The sequence below is a fragment of the Notamacropus eugenii genome, chromosome 5 (genome assembly GCF_028372415.1).
Source record: "Notamacropus eugenii isolate mMacEug1 chromosome 5, mMacEug1.pri_v2, whole genome shotgun sequence".
In the NCBI taxonomy this organism is placed as follows: Eukaryota; Metazoa; Chordata; class Mammalia; order Diprotodontia; family Macropodidae; genus Notamacropus; species Notamacropus eugenii.
Genome location: NC_092876.1, coordinates 60,172,890 through 60,194,596, shown reverse-complemented (window position 1 = coordinate 60,194,596; position 21,707 = coordinate 60,172,890). Strand labels below are relative to the sequence as shown.

The 21,707-nt window shown below is 40.7% G+C and overlaps 1 long non-coding RNA gene across 3 annotated transcripts; it reads right to left on the bottom strand.

Annotated features, from left to right (window-relative positions):
- Positions 1-1,363: 1,363 nt before the first annotated feature.
- On the bottom strand, positions 1,364-19,922 carry LOC140504333 (uncharacterized). Of its 3 annotated transcripts, none has more exons than XR_011967058.1 (4): positions 19,756-19,922; positions 11,147-11,205; positions 7,569-7,672; positions 1,364-2,182 (listed from the first exon to the last, which is right to left on the bottom strand). It is a non-coding gene; the product is annotated as an uncharacterized lncRNA (long non-coding RNA). The 3 variants fall into 3 exon arrangements; XR_011967057.1 differs by lacking the exon at positions 19,756-19,922 and adding an exon at positions 19,639-19,725; XR_011967059.1 differs by lacking the exon at positions 19,756-19,922 and adding an exon at positions 19,547-19,632.
- Positions 19,923-21,707: the final 1,785 nt, after the last annotated feature.

Here is a 21,707-nt window from a genome sequence, read left to right as displayed (position 1 = left end):
TGAGCTAGATTGGTGACTGTGAGTGGAGAAAAGGGGACTGATTGGAGGGACGTCTTGGGAGTAAAAGTGACAAGATTTGCAACTGACAAATGAGATATGAGGGGTGAGGGAGTTAGGGATGATTCTGTGAACCCGGGTAACTGGAACTGGTGGTGCCCTCGACTGAAACAGGGAAGTTAGAAAGAGCAGAGACTTTGGAGGGAAATATAAGGAAGGTAAGCACCATATCTATTTTACCTTTTTATTCTGAGGGTTTGTCACAAAGTAGTAATTAACACAACAGGGGCATCTATAGAGCTGAATCACAGGAGAAAGAAAACATTGTGTGTGGTTATAGCTTTTGCACTCAGGTTGTTCTAAATTTTGTGTTGCCCTCAGAGCATTGCATAGTGCTCTGCATGGTGCTTAATAAATATTTGTTGCATTAACTTGAGGTACTCTTAAATCAGTCCTCAGAATTCTGTGGACATGGTACTATTGAGTTTGAGCAGAGAGAAAAGAACCAGACATAACCGTCCCCATAGGAAAGTCACACAGCTCTGGCTTAGGGTCTCCTATATCTTTCTTTGGATAGGCAACTAGTAGAATATGTTCCAGAAGTAACTCCTTAGCAAATTTGATCATTTTATCATGCCTATCCAGCTGTTCTACAACTCAGGCACATCTAGTACCATTAAGAAGTCATGTGATGATGAGTTTGTACCTCACATTCAGCAAACTGTACTTACTGACTACAAGATAATATCTTCTGAAATTACTGCCTTCTCAAGGGCCAGGTGGACAGGGACCAGGGAGCCTTGCATTTAAATATTTGCTGAACTATAATGAAATTGAGAAGTTGTCTTTATGTTGGTGTGGTGCTTGACACACAGTAGGTACTTAAGAAATGCTTTTTGGTTATTGATAACCTAGGACTGATCCTTTAGATAAAAATGAGATCTTAGATATCAGTATGGTAAGGGGTGTGGAACATTAATGATCAGTGGGAGTGCAGAGGATAAGCTGTCATAAGCCATTCCTCCATTCCTGAAATGCTCTTTGCTCTTACCTTTCTTCTCAGAATCCTCATCTTCCTTCATGACTTAGTTTAGATGTTACTTCCTCTGTGAAGCCTCCCTGGTCCCCATCCCCAACTAGTTAGTATGCTCTTCGTCCTCCTATTACTTCCTATTTATTTATCTTTGGACATAGCATACCATTAGAATGTATAACCCATGACCCAGATCTTGCCAGGCTCTTGACTCACCTAGAATCAGTTCAACTGACCCCCAAATGTAACTTATGCATAGTTTATGTGTAGGTTTCCACAAATGTAACAGGGTCCCCAGTTCCCATACAAACACTCAAAGTTTAAAAATGCATATCATATACAGGTCAGCTTTTATTTCACACTGCAGCAAAAACAGAAGACATAGAGGACCACAGGAGCCCATAAAAAATAGCAGATAACCCAGAAAGGAAGCCCAATAGCCCACAGACAATCAACACAATTCTCCCACTCCAGCAAATCCCATTTCTCTTCCAAGGTCCTAAAATTCTGTTTTAGCACCACCTCCATGGTTTACATTTTCCCTGGAAGGGGACTGGATTTGGGTTGCCAATGGGATAATGACCCACCATTTGGTGTATCCTTAGATCTTGCCCAATCCCTCCAAGAATCATATCAGTATCCTCAATTTGAATTCCTGCCAGAAAGGAAACAATCTTTGTGGCTGATGTACAAACAACCTTTTCCTCATATTGTCCAAATAACTTATGATAATAGAGGATAATATACAGGTCCTCTATTTTCCTATGTCATGGTTTTAGTCCCTTTTTTGCACCTCCAGTGTTAGGGCATGAGTGTTCCTTTTCTCTAAGAGAAATGCCACGTAGAAGATCAGATCCAACTCTTGAACTAGGAGTCAGTCTCAAGATAATCTTGGAGGCTGGTCCTGTACAAGAAATCTTTCTTCTTTTGCTCAAAAACTAGATTTTTTGAGATGGCTGCCTAAGAAATTCCCTTCCTTTAACTAGGTAGTTATAGTTCAATGGATGACCTTGTCCATGGATTCCCCTCTGGGGACAGGTGTGTGAGCACATGGAATTCTTCTATGCTTCTAAAGGATATTCTACTATTGCCCCAACTGTGGTCATCTCTTGGTCCAGGAAGTCAATGCTCTGGTCTCTGGGTCTCTGATCTCTGCTTAGAAAGGGAGAAAGAAAGCAAAAAGTCAGACACAATCCCTGCTCTTCGGTTTCATAATTGAGCACACAGAGCTCCTATGTGCTCTTGCCCAAGTTAGTGGCTCCTCAAAGGGATTCCCTTCCCCACCCCGCTCCCACCTCTGCCAGGAGCTATGGGTTCTCTTACCTCTGCTGTACTTTAAGGATCTCTCCAGAAGAGGCAAAATGGGGAAAGAAGCCACCAGGATCAAGCAAATCTATTGGCTCTCTCTTTTATAGAGCAACCCAAAGCAAGTAGGGGATGCTATTCCCACATGTTCATTCTCTTAAGAGTCTGAGCTAAACAAGTCATCTTGTAGGCAATCTCAATCACGGAACCAAGTTCCCTAGGAGATGCCAAGGAGTGACTCCAAACCCATCAATTCATCTGAGCTGCCTTGAGACTTAATCAGCAGGTTTCTTTTGTCCTTTCATCAAAATGCCAAAGGCTATGTCCCTACCTCTATAAGAGGAACATAGATACTCATAGGATTGTTGCCCTAGAGATGGAAAAAACCTTAGATGCCATTGACTCTTTTTATAGATGAAACTGAAGTTCAGGGAGACTGCATGACTTGCCCAGGGTCCACACAGGATGGAATTGGAAGGAACCATGGTCTTCCTGACTACAAGTCTGTTGCCCTACTCACTCTTCCATACAAAGGCTCACATTCTGTGAGTTCGTCAAATTGATTAGAGGCATGCCTCTGATCACCTGCTATCCCCTCTCTTGCCACTCTCTCCCCCCTTAATAAGATCCCTAAGGGCTTATTCCATTTTTTTTTTTTGCTTTCTATCCTTGATGCCTGGTCCATAGTATCATCTTAACAAGTATTTGCTCTATCGAATGCTTAAATCAAGTGACAGCTGATTATTTAGGCTTTCTGCAATTAAAAAAAAAAATTGATTTGTCCTTCAGAATTCTATGACCACAGCAAAGTTGTGTATGAAGAAAGAGAGTGGGAGGGGTTACTTAAAAGGCCAGTTTAGAGGAAGGGGTCTTTTATGAGGATCAAACCAATCCACAAATATACATACATGTGTATGTATATCCATATTACATATAACACATTTGCTTTGTTGTTGAATTGTTTCAGTTGTGTCCAGCTCTCTGTGACCCTATTTGGGATTTTCTCGGCAAAGATACTGCAATGGTTTGCCATTTCCTTCTCCAGCTCATTTTACAGTTGAGGAAATGGAGGCAAATAGGGTAAAGTGACTTGCCAGGTTCACATAGGTAGTCAGTGTCTGAGGGATGGATTTAGAGTCAGGTCATACTATTCCAGGCCTGGCACTCTATCCACTGCACCAACTAGCTGCATAGTAGGTATGTCCATATATGTACATGTATGAATATACACATACTATGCATGTACATGTATGTAGATATACATATGTGTGTACATATGTGTAAACCTGCACATATGCATCTAAGAATGAACTTCAGAGTATCAGAGATGGACAAGGAAGTTAGTCTTTTGGCCCTAGAAAATCCTTTTCTGTGGCACCCCACTGCTCCTAGTTTACTTCTTTGCAAAATGAAGGCGTTAACACTAGGTCATTCTAAGGTACCTTCCAGCTCTCAGCCTGATGATCTCAACTAATCTGAATAGCAGGCCCTTGGCAGGGGTGAGGCAGATAAAAGGAGGCTGTTGGGTGTGTGCACTGGCCTGTTTCTCATGCAAGATCTGTCAAGCTCACACTTTCCATACAAATCAATAGGCAAGGGCAGCCTCCTCACTTCAGAACTCTCCGGAGCTCAGAAGACCGTCCTTCTGAACCCCATTACTGGGGCCTCCCAAGCCCCCAGCCCCACCAGGAGGGAGAGGGGCTCAGGGCAGGTGCTGGTGCCAGAAACAGATGAATTTTCAAAGAAGGAAAAAGAGGGGGCTGCTCCAGGGACAAAGAAAGTCCCAAGCACTGGAGTCATCCCGTTTGCACCTGATTCTCCTCCAAGGTTTTAAAAATAGATACATCAAAAAGAAAGGGGAGAAAAGAATTAAAGCAACTATTCAAATCCTTTTGAAGGAAATTCCTTTTGTGTCTCCCTCCCTTGTAGGTAACACTCATATAATGCTTATTAGCATATGGAATATTGTATTAGAACACAGAATGGCAGAGCTGGGAGGGACCTTAGAGCATAGAACATCAGAAATGGAAAATGTCTTAGAGCAAATGATGGCAAAACTGGAAGGAACACGAGAACACAGACTGTCTGAAGTGGGAGCAAGAAAATCAACATGAAAATGGATATTGGAACACAGAATATTAGACCTGGGAGGGAACTTAGAACATAGGATCACAGATTAAGATCTGGAAGAGAGCTTAGAGGCTATTGAATTTCCCTTGTCACTTTACAAGTAAGGAAACTTGGAACTTACACAGACAGGCAAAGGAATTTGCTCAGGATCACACGGACAGTGCGTCAGTATTTGAAACCAACATTTCCTGATTCCAAGTTCAGGGCCCTATCTATTATACCGCAATTTCTTAACGACATAGAATGTCAGAGCTGGGAGGACCCCTAGAACACAGGATGTCATAGCTGGGAGGGCCCTTAGAACGCAGGATGTCAGGGCTGGGAGGGCCTTAGAACGCAGGATGTCATGGCTGGGAGGGCCCTTAGAACGCAGGATTTCAGGGCTGGGAGGGCCTTAGAACACAGGGTGTCAGAGCTGGGAGGACCCTTAAAGCACAGAATGTCAGAGCTGGGAGGGCCCTTAGAACACAGGATGTCAGAGCTGGGAGGGCCCTTAGAACACAGGATGTCAGAGCTGGGAGGACCTTTAAAACACAGGATGTCAGAGCTGGGAGGGCCCTTAGAACACAGGATGTCAGAGCTGGGAGGGGCTTTGGAAATCATCTAGTCAAGTCCCTATTATTTAAAGAAAAGAGAACTCCGAGTCTCCAGATGGGGAGTGACTTGCCCAAGGTCATAGAGCAAAGTTCCATAATTTTACTTATTCAGAAATGGAGAAGGGCTAAGTACAGGGGTTTCCCTGCTCCTTGAAGCTCAGGTTCAGTTCATCAGGAAGGCTAGCAGAAGATGCCTGTCCCTTGTTCAGAATCACGCTCCCTCTATTCAAACAATTCAAGGTCTCCTTGTTTCCTACTTTATCCAGAGCAGATGAAATCTCCCTGCCTGATCCCCTGGACTAATGGGATTTCTTAGTCTAATGAGAATTCCAGTCTAGACCACTGTGCTGAGGAGATCTAGGGACTGAACCCAAGTGAGCTTTGCAAGAATGAACAGTGCAGTATAGGAAAGTTAATACCACTTGGATAGTCCTTAGGCATCTCAAATTCAGCATCTCCCAAATAAAACTCATCTTTTCCCTCTTTAAATTGATTCCTCCTCCAAACTTTCCTTTTTTTGTTGTTGTTTTAGGGTATCACCATCCTTCTAGTCTTTAAGGCTGGCAAACTTGGAATGTTCTCAACTCTTCCCTTCCTCCCCTTCCCCCTCCCTCCTCCCTCCCTGTCAATCCATTGCCAAGTCTTGCTGCCCATGCCTCCATAATATGTACCTTTTACATCTCCTCCTCCTCTTCTCTAACATGGTCACCACTGTGATTCAGCCCTTCATCTATCCCCCTTACCTATTCTCCTAAAATAGCCTCCTTCCAATAGGTTTCCCTGATTTCAGTATCTGTTCTCTCCAATCCATTCTCTACACAGCTGCCAAACTAATTTTATTTTGGCAGAGTCTTCTTACAAGGCAAATCTAACTGCGTCTCTCTCCTACTCAAGAATTTTCAGTGGCTCCCAATTACCTCTAATTAAAATGCAGACTCTACAATTTGACCTTTCAAGATCTTTATCATTCAGATCCAGCTTTTCTTTCCAGACCAAGTTCATATTTTTCTCCCTCACATGTTCTAGCTTTTGGCCAAAATGGCCTACTGTTCCCACCTCCATGCATTTGAACAGGCTGTCTCTCATTTCCAGAATGTATTCCTTTCTCATCTCTAATTGCTCACATTTACACAGTACTTCAAGGTTGTCAAAGCACTTTCGCGTATATTTGATCCTCATATACCCTGAGAGGCTGGTGCTATTATTATTCCTCTGTTACAGAGGAAGGAAGGGAGTCAGTCAAACTGCTAGTAAGTGCCTGAGGCATGATTTGAACTTGGGTCTTTTTTATTCAAAACTCAGTGAGTGGTCTATTGGTTGTATCATCTACCTACCTCTTGGCAATGGTGTCAACAACAAACAGAAAAGAGCTTTCCTAAGCCGTACATAAGGATTCTTTGGCTACATCTTGACTTTGTTCCAAAATTACCTCTATTTTACTATATTTTTATTTATTTTGTTAAACATTTCTCAATTCTATTTTAATCTGATTTGAGTTCTGTCCAGAGTGCTTTGACTGGTGTGTGGCCCCAGGTGTTTGATATTTTTATCTTAAGAGTTCTCAGTTTCCTTCAAGGCTCAACCTCAGATGCCACTGTCTATAGGGTTTTTCCCTTATCTCTCTAGTTTTTAACAGTCTCTGTCTTTACTTATTATATCCTTATACTTTATTTATTATTTATTTACATATGTATGTTATATATATATTATATATATTTACTAATATGAGTTGCATATGTTGTATCTCCCCTGTTGGATAGACTATATGCTTATTGAGGGCAGGAATTGTGTTTAGTTTTTATCTTTGTATTCTCAGCTTATTGTAGGTGCTGAATAAAATGCTCTCTGCCTTGACTGAACACAAAAGCAGTCCTTTGTCTGGTTCTGTCCGATGACTTGGTTGTTTGAACTCCAGGACCTGAATGCTTGCCTTATGATTGTACTGTAACAGGATCCAGTTTCTAAATTCAGGACCCAACAATAATTGGCTCTCTGATCCTAGGCTCTTTCCCATCTCTGACCCTCAGTTTCCTCATCTGTAAGATGATGGGTTCCAAGCAGACAACCTTTAATCTTCTAGTACTAAATCTTATGGCCACTACTCCAGTGTGAAGGGCTCTCCCTCTCCCCTAGTTTACAAGACTTGACCCCATCTGCCCCAGACTCCTGACTCTCAGTATACTTATTATACCTTAGCAATCAATCAACAAGTATTTGCTTATCCTACTATGTGCCTGAGACATTATGTTACACACCTGAAAACCAAATTTTGACATTTGGTTCCATCCCATTGAAAAGAAGTACTGATCCCTGGTATATAGGGGTAGCCTCATGGTTCAGAGTGCCTTCCCACACACCATGATCCTAACTCACTGTGACAAGTACCTGTTGTGTATGGGGCTAGGGATACAAGAAGTAGAAATAGTCCTGGCACTCAAGGTGTTTACATACAACATATTCCCCAGATAAGTAAATACAAAGTAATTTAGAGGAATGGTAAACAGTACCTGAGGGTTCAGAAAAGTCTTCTTAAAAGTAGTGGAATCTGAGCTGAGTTTCCAACAAATCAATGGTTTCCAAAGGGGAGAGTCTTCTAGGCGTGGCACACAACCTGTGCAAGAGAGTGGCAATGGGAAATGGAATATAGCTGAGTGCAGAGAACAGCAAATAAATCAGTTTGGTGAAGATGGAGTCAAGATGGTGGAGTGAGAGCAACTGCTCAGCTAAGCTCTTAGACAAACTGCTTCAGATACCTCTAAAAAGAGAATCTAACCAAATTTTGGGGGTGCAGAATCCAATAGGAGACAGACTGTGACAGATTCACAGACCAGGATAGACTGGAAGGTCAATGGGAAGGATCTGTTCCATGGGATTGGAAGAGTCCACAGCATACAGCACAATGTGTCCTGCCACAGCAGGGCTCAGCAAGAAAGCCCTGGGGTGGCCTGAGGCAGTGGCAGCATGGTGGAATGGTGGAGTGGCAGCCCAGGGCAGGAGACCAGTGGAGCCAAGTGAGTGACAGCTACTGAGCCCCAGATATCATCTGCAGCTGCTCCTGAGACTATCATCCTGAAGATTAAATGTCTGTAAGTTCTCTACTTGAACTTCCAGGAGCCAAAATAGCAGAGTGATCAGTAAATGCTCTCTCCCCCTCCCCTTGCTGACCTTGAAAGAACCATAAAATATTTCCCCAGGAAAATCCTGGATCAGTGGTAACACCTGAGTCTAGGAATATTCCTCTTACTGTGGCACAGGACCTGAGCTGTCCCATACAGCCCCATCTCAGCAAATCAATTGAGAGGAGATTCAGAGCCCAGGGGAGTGGAGCCTCGCACTAGGACCCAGGCCTGCCTCAGCTCTCCAAGGGAAATGGGAAGGCAGCCAGGATCACCAAGGGCTGAGCTTGCCTTTGCTCTAGCTCAGCTGAGGAGATCTCCGGTGACCAGACCACCCTTCTCCAACACTTAACAAGCTAGCCCCAGGGCTAATCCAGGGAAACACAAAACAAAAAGAAAAAAAGGCACCTGCACTTTGCTTTCTCACACCAACCAGCTCAACACCAGATTCTCCAGTTTCTAGTTGAAAGAACCAGAGGCTACAATACACAAAGTGTCATCATCATGAGTAAGAAGAAGCAAAATAAGAATGAAAAGACCATAGAATCTTTCCATGGGGACAAGGACCAAAACACGAATACCAAAGAGGTCAGTATTGAGACTGTTCTCCCATCTGAAACCTCAGAAGGGACTATGAACTGCTTGCATGCACAAAGAGCTTTCTTGGAACAGCTGAAGTAGGAAATAGAAGAAAAACTGGCCAATGATTTTAAAAATTAAACAAATGTAAAAGGAAGCACAAAACCTAATTGGGAAAATTGGACAAATGGAAAAGGAAGTACAAAAAGTAACTGGGGAAAATAATTCCTTAAAAGAAGTAATTGGACAGATGGAAAAGAAGATGCAAAAGTTAACTGAAGAAAATAATTTGATAAAAGTTAGAATTGGGCAAGTAGAAACTAATGACTTTATGAGACATCAAGAATCAGTCAAACAAAATCTAAAAAATGAAATGATAGAAGAAAATGTAAAATATCTAATTGGAAAAACAACTGACCTGGAAAATAGATCCAGGAGAGAAAATTAAAGAATCATTGGCCTACAAGAAAGCCATGATGAAAAAAACCAGTCTGGACAATATCTTCTGAGAAATCATCAAAGAAAACTGCCCAGAAGTGCTAGATCCAGAGGCCAAAATAGTCATTGAAAGAATCCACCATTCACCTCCTGAAAGGAATCCCAAACTAAAAACACCAACAAACATTGTTGCCAAATTCTAGAACTATCAAGCAAAGAAGAAAATACTGCAGGCAGTCAGAAATAAACCATTCAAATATCGAGGAGCTACAGTCAGGATCACACAGGACCTTGCAGCTTCTACATTAAAAGATCAAAGGAATTGGAATATGATATTTCATAATACAAAGGAGCTAGGACTACAACCAAGGATCAATTACCCAGCAAACTTCAGTATAACATTTCAGGAAGGAGGTGGACATTCAATGAAATAAGGGATTTCCAGACCTTCCTGACAAAAAGGCCAGAACTCAATAGGAAATTTGATCTTCAAATGCAGGTCTCAAGAGAGGCATAAAAAGGTAAACAGGGGGAAAGAAAAACTTGTTATTCAATTTGGGCAAACTGTTTACCTCCATTTAAGGCAAGATGATACTCGCTAATCTTGAGAATTGTACATCTATTATGAAATATAAAAGGGATATACATAGATAGAGGGAATGGGTAGAGAGTGAATGATGTGATGATAAAAATGTGTTTTAAGCATGTAAAGGGATTGTAACAGGAGATGTGAAAAGGAGGGAGCAGAAAATGGTAAATTACATTACAGGAAGAAGTACAAAATTATATTATAGTAGAGGGAAAGAGGGGAGGGAAATGAGCATTATTTGAGAGGTACTCGCATCTGATTTGGTTCAAGGAGGGAACAACAAACTTAATTAAGTATGTAAATCTAACTATATAGGCAGTAAGAGGGGAAGGGGGTAGAAAGGGAAGGGGAAGCTAAAAGGGAGGGAAGAAGTAGTAAGGGTAAAGAGGAGTAAAAGGGAGGAGGGCTGAAAGAAGTAAGGGAAGACTGCAGGAGGTGGTGGTCAAAAGTGAAAACTCTATTGAGGAGAGAAAGGGAGACAGGAGAACTAAAAGCACAAATGGTGGGAAAGAAGATGGAGGGAAAGACACAAATTACAATCATAACTGTGAATGTGAATGGAATGAACTCTCCCATAAAACAGAGATTGATAGCAGAATGGATTAAAAGCCATAATCCAACAATATGTTGTTTACAAGAAGCACATTTGAAATGGAAGGATACACACAGGGTAAATGCAAAAGGTTGGGGCAGAATATGTTGTGAGTCAGCTGATGTAAGAAAAGAAGGGGTAGCAATTCTAATCTCAGACAAAGCAAAAGCAGAAATAGATCTAATCAAAAGAGAGAAGGAAGGAAACTATATCCTGTTAAAATGTACCATAGACAATGAAACAATATCATTACTAAACATGTATGCTCTAAGTGATATAGCATTCAGATTCTTAGAGGAGAGGTTGGAAGAGCTACAGGAAGAAACAGACTGCAAAACAATACTAGTAGGGGACCTCAACCTCCCACTCTCTGAACTTGATGAATTTAATCTTAAAATAAAAAAGAAAGAAATTAAGGAGATTAATAAAACTCTGGATCAGGTAAATATGATAGATCTGTGGAGAAAATTGAAAGGGGACAGAAAGGAATATACGTTTTTCTCAGCGGTACATGGAACATATACAAAAATTGACCATGTTCTGGGATATAAAAACCTCACAATCCAGTGCAGAAAGGCAGAGATAGTCAATGCATCCTTCTCAGATCATAATGCAATAAAAATTATATGTAATAAAAGGCCATGGAAAGATAAACCAAAAATTAATTGGAAACTAAGTAATCTAATCCTAAAGAAGGAGTGGGTTAAACAACAAATTATAGAAACAATCAACAACTTCATTCAAGAGAATGACAATTATGAGACAACTTACCAAATCTTATGGGATACAGCAAAAACAGTTCTTAGGGGAAGTTTTATATCTTTGAATGCCTACATGAATAAAATAGAGAAAGAGGAGATCAGTGACTTGGGCATGCAGCTGAAAAAGCTAGGAAAAGAACAAATTGAAAATCCCCGAGTAAATACCAAATTAAAAATACTGAAAACCAAAGGAGAGATTAATAAAATTGAAATTAAGAAAATTATCGACTAATAAATAAAACTAATAGTTGGTTTTATGAAAAAAACTAACAAAATTGATAAACTTTTGATCAATTTGATTTAAAAAAAGAAAAAAGAAAACCAAATTACCAATATCAAAAGTAAAAGGGGTGAACTCACCTCCAATGAGGAGGAAATTAAAACAATTAGAAATTACTTTGCCCAACTTTATGCCCATAAATTTGACAATCTAAATGAGATGGATGAGTATGTTAAAAAATATAAATTGCCCAGATCAACAGAAGAGGAATTTGAATACTTAAACAATCCCATCTCAGAAAAAGAAATTGAACAAGCCATTAATGAACTCCTAGGAAAAAATCTCCAGGGCCAGATGGATTTACAAGTGAATTCTATCAAACATTTGAAGAACAGTCAATTCCAATACTACATAGACTATTTGGGAAAATTGGGGAAGAAGGAGTCCTCCCAAATTGTTTTTATGATACAAATATGGTTTTGATACCTAAACCAGGAAGAGCCAAAAAGAGAAAGAAAATTATAGACCAATTTCTCTAATGAATATAGATGTAAAAATTTTAAATAAGATTTTAGCAAAAAGAATACAGCAACTTATCATAAGAATAATACATTATGATCAGGTAAGATTCATACCAGTAATGCAGGGTTGGTTCAACTATTAGCATTATTGATCATATCAACAACAAATCTAACAGAAACCACATGATTATCTCAATAGATGCAGAAAAAGCTTTAGACAACACACAACACCCATTCCTATTAAAAACACTGGAAAGCATAGGAATAAAGGGAACTTTCCATAAAATAATAAGCAACATCTACCTAAAATCTTCAACAAGCAATATATGCAATGAAGGTAAGCTAGATACATTTCTGATAAGATCAGGAGTGAAACAAAGATGTCCATTATCACCACTATTATTCAGTATTCAAAATGTTAGTTCTAGCAATTAGACAAGATAAAGAAATTGAAGGAATTAGAATAGGCAAAGAAGAAACTAAGTTATCACTCTTTGCAGATGATATGATGATATACTTAAAGAATCCCAGAGATTCAAGTAAAGAACTACTTGAAATAATAAACAATTTTGATAAAGTTGCAGGTTACAAAATAAACCTGCAAAAATCTTCTGCATTTCTATATATTAGTAACAAAGCACAAAAGCAAGAGATAGAAATACCACTAAAAGCTAGCATAGACACTATAAAATATTTGAGAGTTTACCTGCCAAAACAAACCCAGGGACTATATGAACACAATTACAAGACACTTTTCACACAAATAAAGTCAGATCTAAGTAAGTTGAAAAACATCAGTTGTTCATGGGTAGGCCAAACTAATATAATAAAAATGACAATTCTACCTAAATTAATTTACTTATTTAGTGCCATACCAATCAAACTATCAGATAAGTATTTTCTAGAGCTGGATAAAATAATATCAGAATTCATCTGGAAGAACAAAAGGTCCAGCATATCAAGGAGATTAATGAAAAGAAATGCTAGGGAAGGTGGCCTAGTGCTACCAGATCTCAAATTGTATTATAAAGCAGCAATTATCAAAATCACTTGGTACTGTCTAAGAAACAGAAGGGTAGACAAGTGGAGTAGGCTAGGTACTCAAGACACAGTACGCAATGAATATAGCAATCTACTGTTTGATAAACCCAAGGACCTCAGCTTCTGGGATAAGAACTCACTGTTTGAGAATAATTGCTGGGAAAATTGGATAACAGCATGGTGGAGACTAGGCATAGACCAATGCCTGACCCTGTACACAGGAATAAAGTCCAAATGGGTACATGATATAGGTATAAAGATTGATACTATGGATAAATTGGTGGAACAAAGAATAGTGTATCGATCAAATTTGTGGAGAAGGGAAGAATTTTTGACTAAAGAAGAGATAGAAAGCATTATGAAGTGCAAGATGGATAATTTTGATTACATTAAACTGAAAAGTTTTTATACAACCAAACCCAATGCAATCAAGTGTCCGAGGGATGCAGAAAACTGGGAAAGAATTTTTGCAACTCATGTCTGTGATAAAGGCCTCATTTCTAAAATATATAGAGAAATGAGTCAAATGTATGAAAATACAAATCATTTCCCAATTGATAAATGCTCAAAGGATACAAATAGGCAGTTTTCAGAGGAAGAAATTAAAGATATCTATAGTCATATGAAAAATATGCTCTAAATCACTATTGGTTAGAGAGATGCAAATCAAAACAACTCTGAGATACCACATCACACCTATCAGACTGGCAAATGTGACAAAACAGGAAAATGATAAATGTTGGAGAGGATGTGGGAGGGTTGGAACACTAATTCATTGTTGGTGGAGCTGTGAGCTGATCCAACCATTCTGGAGAGCAATTTGGAGCTATGCCCAAAGGGCTACAAAAATGTACATACCCTTTGACCCAGCAATATTGCTACTAGGACTGTATCCCCAAGAGATCATAAAAATGGGAAAGGATCCCACATGTACAAAGATATCTATAGCAGCACTCTTTGTGGTGGCCAAAAACTGGAAATCAAGGGGATGCCCAACAATTGGGGAATGTCTAAATAAATTATGGTATATGATTGTAATGGAATACTATTGTGCTGTAAGAAATGATGAACAGGAAGACTTCAGAGAGGCCTGGAAAGACTCATATGATCTGATGCTGAATGAAAGGAGCAGAACCAGGAGAACCTTGTGCATGGCAACAACCACAGTGTGCAAGAGTTTTTTCTGGTGGACTTGGGACTTCATTGCAATGCAGGGACTTAAAAAAATTCCCAATGGTCTTTTAAGGCAAAATGCCTTCCATATTTCCAGAGAAAGAACTATGGGATTTAATCACATAATGTAGCAGATAATTTTCTTTTGTATTACATTTTGGTTTGTTGTATGATTTCTCCCATTCATTTTAATTCTTCTGCACAGTATGACTGTAGTGAAAATGCATTTAATAGGAATGTATGTATAGAAACTATATAAAATTGTATGCTGTCTTGGGGAGAGAGGGGGGAAGGAAAGGGGAAGGGAAGGGGAAAAAAATCTAAGTTATATGGTAGTGATTGTTGAACACTGAAAATAAATAAAATTATTAAAAAAAACAGTTTGGCAGGAACAAAACAAAGGTGGGGAAGAATAATGTGAAAACAGTCTAGAAAGATGGGCTGTGGAATCATAGATTTAGACTTGGAAGGAACCTCAGATCTTATCCAACCCCATCATTTTATGGATGAGGAACTGGGACCCAGAAAGGGAAAAAGATTATCCAAAGGGCACAGAGGGGATCATCAGAGTCAGGATTTGAACCCTGGTCCTCTGACTTTTATCTTGAGGTTCATAGAGAGACACTGAATCATTTTCAGGGGGAATGGGAAGTTATATGATCAGACCGGTACTTTAGGAATATCAGTTTGGCAGCTGTGGAGAGGATGAATTAGAGAAGTATGAGACTGGAGGCAGAGACATCAAATAGGCAGCTATTGTGATTGTCCAGGTCAAAGGTAATGAAGATCTGAATAAGGTTGGTGGCTTCACGGAAAAAATGGAACAGATGGGAGACTCCAATCCTGTATCTGTGCTTAGTTTTTGTTGAGGGCCAGGGTGGAGTGCTGTTGACAAGATCAGGAAAGACCTTCAGGGAAACTGTTCTTTGAGACTGTGCTCATTATCATCCGGAATGGCTCTCCATGCCCCCCAGATGTTGCTGTCTCATGAGACAAACATGGGAACTACAGAAGACAAGGGATATGTAAAATAAATGTCCTCTAGGCTAACAGTCTTTAAGGACAATAGGACTGGCCAAATCTCTGGGAACTGGAGATGAGCAGAATCTCACGTAGACTTGCAGTTTCTGTCTATAAATACCTTGACCCTCAGATCAATAAACAGAACTGGTCTATCTTTTCCCACCTCCCCATGTCTCTTTTCTTCAACCACATCACCGAGCCGTGTAGGGACACGGGCCATCTGCTACAAGTTTTTCCTGTGATGGCTATTGATGGTACGTTCATAGATCAGAAGCTCTGTGGGTATCATAGAGTCAAGGGAAGACATTGATGAGAAGGAGAAGCCCCCAGGGGTGTCTTGGAAAAGCTGAACATGGCTATTGGTTGTCAGGTACTTTTGTATTTCTGAGATTGGACTCTGAGCTAAGTCCCAAGAGTCTATGGAAGGCCATTATTCAGGCATCACCAGAAACACCAAATGGTATGACTCCTCCTGGGAAATGCTTGTTGCCATGGCAGTCATCATTTCTCTTCATCACAGCTGGGGCCTTTCAGAGACTGGATGGATAAGCATCAGCTCATTCCTGGATAACAGGAACAGATGTTGTCAAGAGGACTGAAGTCTGGGTTTCTGATTCATTTGGTCTTCAGTGTAGCCAGGATAGGTTGGTTCCCTTTGCTTTCAATAGGATGGAGAGGGGAGGATGGGCAAGAGATAGCTATGGCATATGTTCTCCAAAGATAATAGGTTGTACTGGCAGGGATCTAGATGGCAATATGGAGAAAAAAGAGAGTTCTGGTAGAAGAGACCCTGCCTCTAACACTTACTATTTGTGTGTACTTGTCTCAGAGCCTCAATTTTCTGGTCAAGGAAATGGGAATAACAGAGCCTGCAAGATCTTCTTATAGTTGTACAATGATCAGAGAGGGACTTATCCTTCCCTCCTCATTCTGTGTAACTCTTCTCTACAGAAGATGGAAGGGAAAGAGGTGGTACCCAATATGCTGAAGGCTTTCCTTTATTTTTCTTTTTATCAAGAAGACAATCATGGAGCCCATGGACTATTCATCGCCATCATTACTCTTGCCCAGTGACTAGCTCATCATCTCTTTCCCTCATACATTTTTATATTAACAGCATCATTTAGCATAGCTCTTCTCAGTTCCTTATTTGCTCTGTATGGCAGTCTGCCTCCTACCACAATGTGCCTCTCTATTATTTGCTTTATGATCTCATATTTTAATTATTGGTCAATTCTGAGGACACATGTAACTCCCCAAGTAGCCAAGGCCTTAGTTAGCATGAGGGTGCACAACTCCTGAAATCAAGGAAAGGGACTGAATGACCCAGGGCTGAACTTTCAAGATAATTATAAAGTGATAATGGGGTAGCCAGAGAAATCAAGGTGAGGAAGGTGAGACCAGAATTTAATTTTCTAAGGATCTGAAAAAGCTAAAGCAGTGGTTCTTAATCTTGGACTGATTTCAGTTTGTTCATGAATTTGGGAAAAAAATATATCTTTATTTCAATATAATTGATTTCTTTTCTCTGTGTAATCCTTTAAATTTTATTTTATGTATTTAAAAATATTCTGAAAATAGATCCATTGGATTCACCAGAGGGTCTACAAACACAAGAAGATTTAGAATTTCTGAATTGAAAGGATAGCTTTGAGAAACAAAGGATTAACATTCATGAGAACTGGAAAAGGTAACTAAATAGGAACAAATTCTTCAGAGACTGGCATCTTCCACAACGCACATCCAGACAACAATATGTATAAGGTGTTGGTATTAAAAAGATGGCCCTTATCTTCAGGGAGGAATGTGGGGTCAAGAACTTTGCAATTTCTCAAAAGCAATCCAGCCCACCCCCCTCCTCCTCCTCCTGTTCAGATTTGGGCCCCACTCATCATTCATTTGGAGTACTAGTTCAAGATTGCCCATCTAAATATACATCACACCTTAGACATTCTTCATCTACTTGGTTCCCAGACTAGTCCACCAAAGCCCATATAAAAAAATAATGATGTGCCCAAATACAATGTCAAAGCAATCCTCACTATCTGTCGCCCACCATATCCTATCAGTGATTGAGACCCCTTGTTTCTACCTTCATAAACTTCACTTGGTCCTTTTCTCTCTCTGGTATTGCCCCTATCCTGGTGTAGACTATCATCAACTTATTCCTGGAATATTCCAGTAGTGAGTGTACTCAGACACTTACTAGTGGTGCAACCTTGGGCAAGTCATTTAACCTCTGTTTGCCTAAAATCCACTGGAGGAATTCATGACAAACCAGTCCAGTATCTTTGCTAAGAAAACCCCTGGACAGTGGTCCAGGGGATCATGGAGAATCAGATGAGATGAACACCAACCCCTAAACAAGTAAGTACCAATGCTTTATTAGCACACCACATTCTCATTTCCATACATTTACCTAAGAAATGATATCCTTACATTTGTCTCAGAATAGAATGTTGGCTCCTTAAAGCCTGCAAAGGGTGTTTCATTTTTGTCTTTTCATTTTCAGCTCCTCGCATATTTTAAAAAGTCATACCTCTGATTTCATTTGTATAGGGTGAGAAAATCCACTTTATTAATGCAGATCACTACCTGCTCCATCTGCAGTTTATAGTCTGAGAGTAACACGTGGTTTTGAGGATCTAAGTGACTCATAGGGTCACAGACAGCATTTGATGGAGGAGGGATTCCAACCCAGTTCTGCCTGAGCTCGGAAGCCAGTTCTTAAGCTCTTGAACTTAGTCAGGCTTGTTAATCAATTAGATAATTGGGTTGGAGATGAACCTTTTGCTTGGCCACACCACTTTTGCACACCTTCTGTGTATGCATTTCAGGGTTAAGTGACTTGCCCAGAGTCACAAAGCTAGTAAGTGTTTGAGTCCAGATTTGAACTCAGGACCTCCTGATTTTAGGGTCTGTACTCCATCCTCTATGTCACCTAGCTGCCTCAAGGCTCTGAAGAGAAGTATTAGACTGACTACCAAACTGAAGGTCTACAGAGCCATTGTGTTGACCTCATTGCTGTATGCCTATGAAATCTGGGCAGTCCACCAGTGCCATGCCAGGAAACTGAATGGCTTCAACTTGAATTGCCTTAGGAAGATTCTGAAGATCATCTGGCAGGATTAGGTACCAGATACTGTGGTCCTTTTTCAAAATAAACTGCCAACCATTCAAACTATGCTTCAGAGAGTGTAACTCCAATGGGCTGGCCATGTTGTTCGAATGCAAAACATACACTTGCCAAAAAGACTATTTTATGAAGAACTCACACAGGGAAAGTATTCACTTGGTGATCAGAAGAAGTGATACAAGGACACTCTCAAGGTCTTTCTGAAGAACTTTGGAATTGATTGTGTGACATGGGAGACACCGGCATAGGACTACCCAGCCTGGCCTGCCCTCATCAGAGAAGGTGCAATGCTGTAGGAGCAAAGCAGAATTGAAGTAGATCAAAAGAAACATGAGATGCTCAAATTTAGAGAATCCACCCCAAAGGCTCACACGGATTATTTGTGCCCAACCTGTAGTAGAGCGTTCTGAGCTCTTATTGGTCTGATCAGCCACAGTGGGATACACTGTAACTTGACTCTAGCTCAGTGATGCCATTTTGGTCCTTTTTGAGAAGGAAGGACACCCACTAACCAACCAAAGACCTTGGGCAAGTTGCTTCCTCTCTCAGAGCCCTGCAGCCCTTTTATCTGTAAGGTGGGTATATTAGCGACACTCCCTACATATGGTAGCAGCCAAGATCAAATGAGATAATGCACACAGTGCTGTGCCAACTTTAAATCGCTATGTAGATGTCAGCTATTATTACTGTTATTATCTACCCCTTGGGGTTGTTGTGAGGAAAGTCAAAGGTGTGATTATCCAAGACTCCTCCCTACATTTGCATTAGGGAAAAAAAACCTGCCTGTATTTGCATAAGAAAAGACACCTGCCTACATTTGCATAAGAGAAATCACTACCCACACCTGAATCTAGAGAAGGCATCTCTCTACTTATGAGTAAAAGAAGACTTTGCTTTATAATTTCATTAAGGGCACCAAGGCAGGGAAGCCAGGAAACTGGGGTTGGGACTCAGGAAAGCCAAGTGTTGGCCTATTATGACCTTGCTGTGTGTGAAAGGAGGCAAGTCACCCTCTCTGGAACTGGATCGAGTCCTGGAAGGAACTTTAGGGGCCATCTGGACTATCACTTTACTGATGAGGAAACTGAGGCCCCTGGAGATTAACTGACTCATTGTTGGTCAAACAGGATTTGAGGCAGGATTTGAACCCAGGTCTTTCAGACTCTAGCCAGGGCTATTTTCACTATGCCTGAAGTAAATGATTTCTGAGCCCTCTCTAGAGCCAACAGCTATAAGATGCTCTCTGTATAAAGTTACATAACTGCTCAAACCAATCACATTTCCTAATTTACCCACCTTAACAGGATCTGGGGTCAGAGGCTAGATTCCATAATACCTTTCTGTATATAGCCATGTGGTCATCTACACGTATTGAAAGTGACCTTTACCTATTTCATTTCTTGCTCCCAGGGAATTATCCTGGGATGATGGACAGGGGGGAGAAGCCAAGAATATTCAGCAGATGAAGACACATCTCCCCATCATTCTCATGGCAGCAGCCTCACCTAAGTATCTCTTGACCACAAATTCAAGACAAGTGCTCTCCTCCTTTCTGAATGCTTCCTTCCTGTCTGTCTCTTTGACCTTTTAGCTAGTGGAGAGGGATGGAGGAGAAGAAGGAAGAAGGGGGGAGGGGAATTCTGCTTGCCCAAAGGCATAGCCGGGTGTTGCCATGGTGCCAGCTATGACGTCACTCAAGAGCAATCCAGTTAGAAGACCCCTAAATGAACTGTGTTGCCAAGATAGAACTGTAAGAAATCATGCATCATGCTAGTCTACACACAGTGGATTTGCCCACTTGTAATTCTCAGCTCACCTCTTCCTCTCATCTTTGCACCAATAAAGTACCTCCATTCACACATGCATTAATTCATTCATTCAACAGATATTACTATGTACAGAGCACTGTGTGTTGGGAGAGGAAGAATCCCAGGCTTATAAGGGTCCCTGCTCTTCCTAGTTCATAGCTCAAGATCCAAAGGGACTTTATCACTCATTTCCACTCACCCTCATTTTACAGAAGAGGAAACAGAGGCTCAGAGAAGTCAGATGACTTGCCCAAAGTTACCCTGATGGCAGAGCCAGAAGCAAATTCTCTGACCTGGAATCCTGTGCTCTCTCCACTGTGCTACAAATGCTTTCAGAGAGTTAATCATCTGGGAGGGTGGTGAGATACAAATATAGAAAATATAGAAATATCCATATTATGTAACATAGGCAAAGATGGCCCCTGCCCTTAATTCAAACTTGGAAAAGAGAAGACATATCAAGAGAGAAGAGGGACCTGGAGTTGAACAGCATGAGAACTGTGGGCAGTTGGAGAGAGGAGAAGCTGGCAGGGGATTTAGAGAGCAGGGGTAAACACAGGAAGAGCAGCAGAGAGTGGTAGCTTGACTGTGGCAAGATGATTCCAGAGTCACATTGAGAGGGAACCTGATTCCAGGGCATCACTGTTGCTATGGCCTAACTGCCTAAACCTGGAAGGAAAGAAATTTTAAGAGTCAGACAGCATTAGATCCTCAGCTTTACCATGGTGCAACTGAGGCTGAGCTAATGACACCCTTCTCCTTCAATGGTAAGGGAAGCAGGGGAAATAAGGAATAATATTGATGTCACTTCCATGGAGTGATGGGAAATGGCATCTATTTTGTGTATGGATGCAGAGTACATTTGCTGCCTGATTCAATTTCTTGTTATTTACTTTGCTCTTCTGCCCTAATGTCTTTTGCTTCATGGCTTAACATCTCCTTTCTATGATATGTCAAAGAAATGGCACCAGTAGGGGCTCAGGACAAGGTTTTAAATTAGCTCAATACACCATACCTGAGAAGAAGCTAGAGGTCCCAAAGCCTTCCTACAGTGGGAGGTATTTGAGTTGAGTTGGATGGGCAGATACTCAGCAGGCAGAGGGAGAGAGAGTAGAATGGAGGAGTAGGGCATGATATGAGCAAAAGTCCAGATCAACAAATACAGTTTGTTACTATATTAAAAATTAGGACCCAATTCAATCCAACAATCCTTCTTAACTCTAATACCTCATCTATTAATTAGTTTCAATTGATTCTGCATATAGCATGTTTTGTACGTATTTGTTGCCATCTTCCCCCTCCCCCCCCACTAGATTATAAGCTCCTGAAGGGCAGGAACTGTCTTTTGCCTCTTTTTGTGTCCCCAGCTCTTAGCAAAATGCCAGTGCATGTTCAATCACTTCAGTTGTGTCCAACTCTTCATGATCCCATGTGGGGTTTTCTTAGTAAAGATACTGGAGTGGTTTGCCATTTCCTTCTCCAGCTCATTTAATAGATGGGGAAACTGAGACAAACAGGATAAAGTGACTTGTGCAGGGTCACACAGCTAGTAAATGTCAGAGGCTGGATTTGAACTCAGGAAGATGAGTCTTGTTGAGTTCAGGCCCTGCATATACTGCAAGGGTGTCATATTTAATTTGGATAATCAA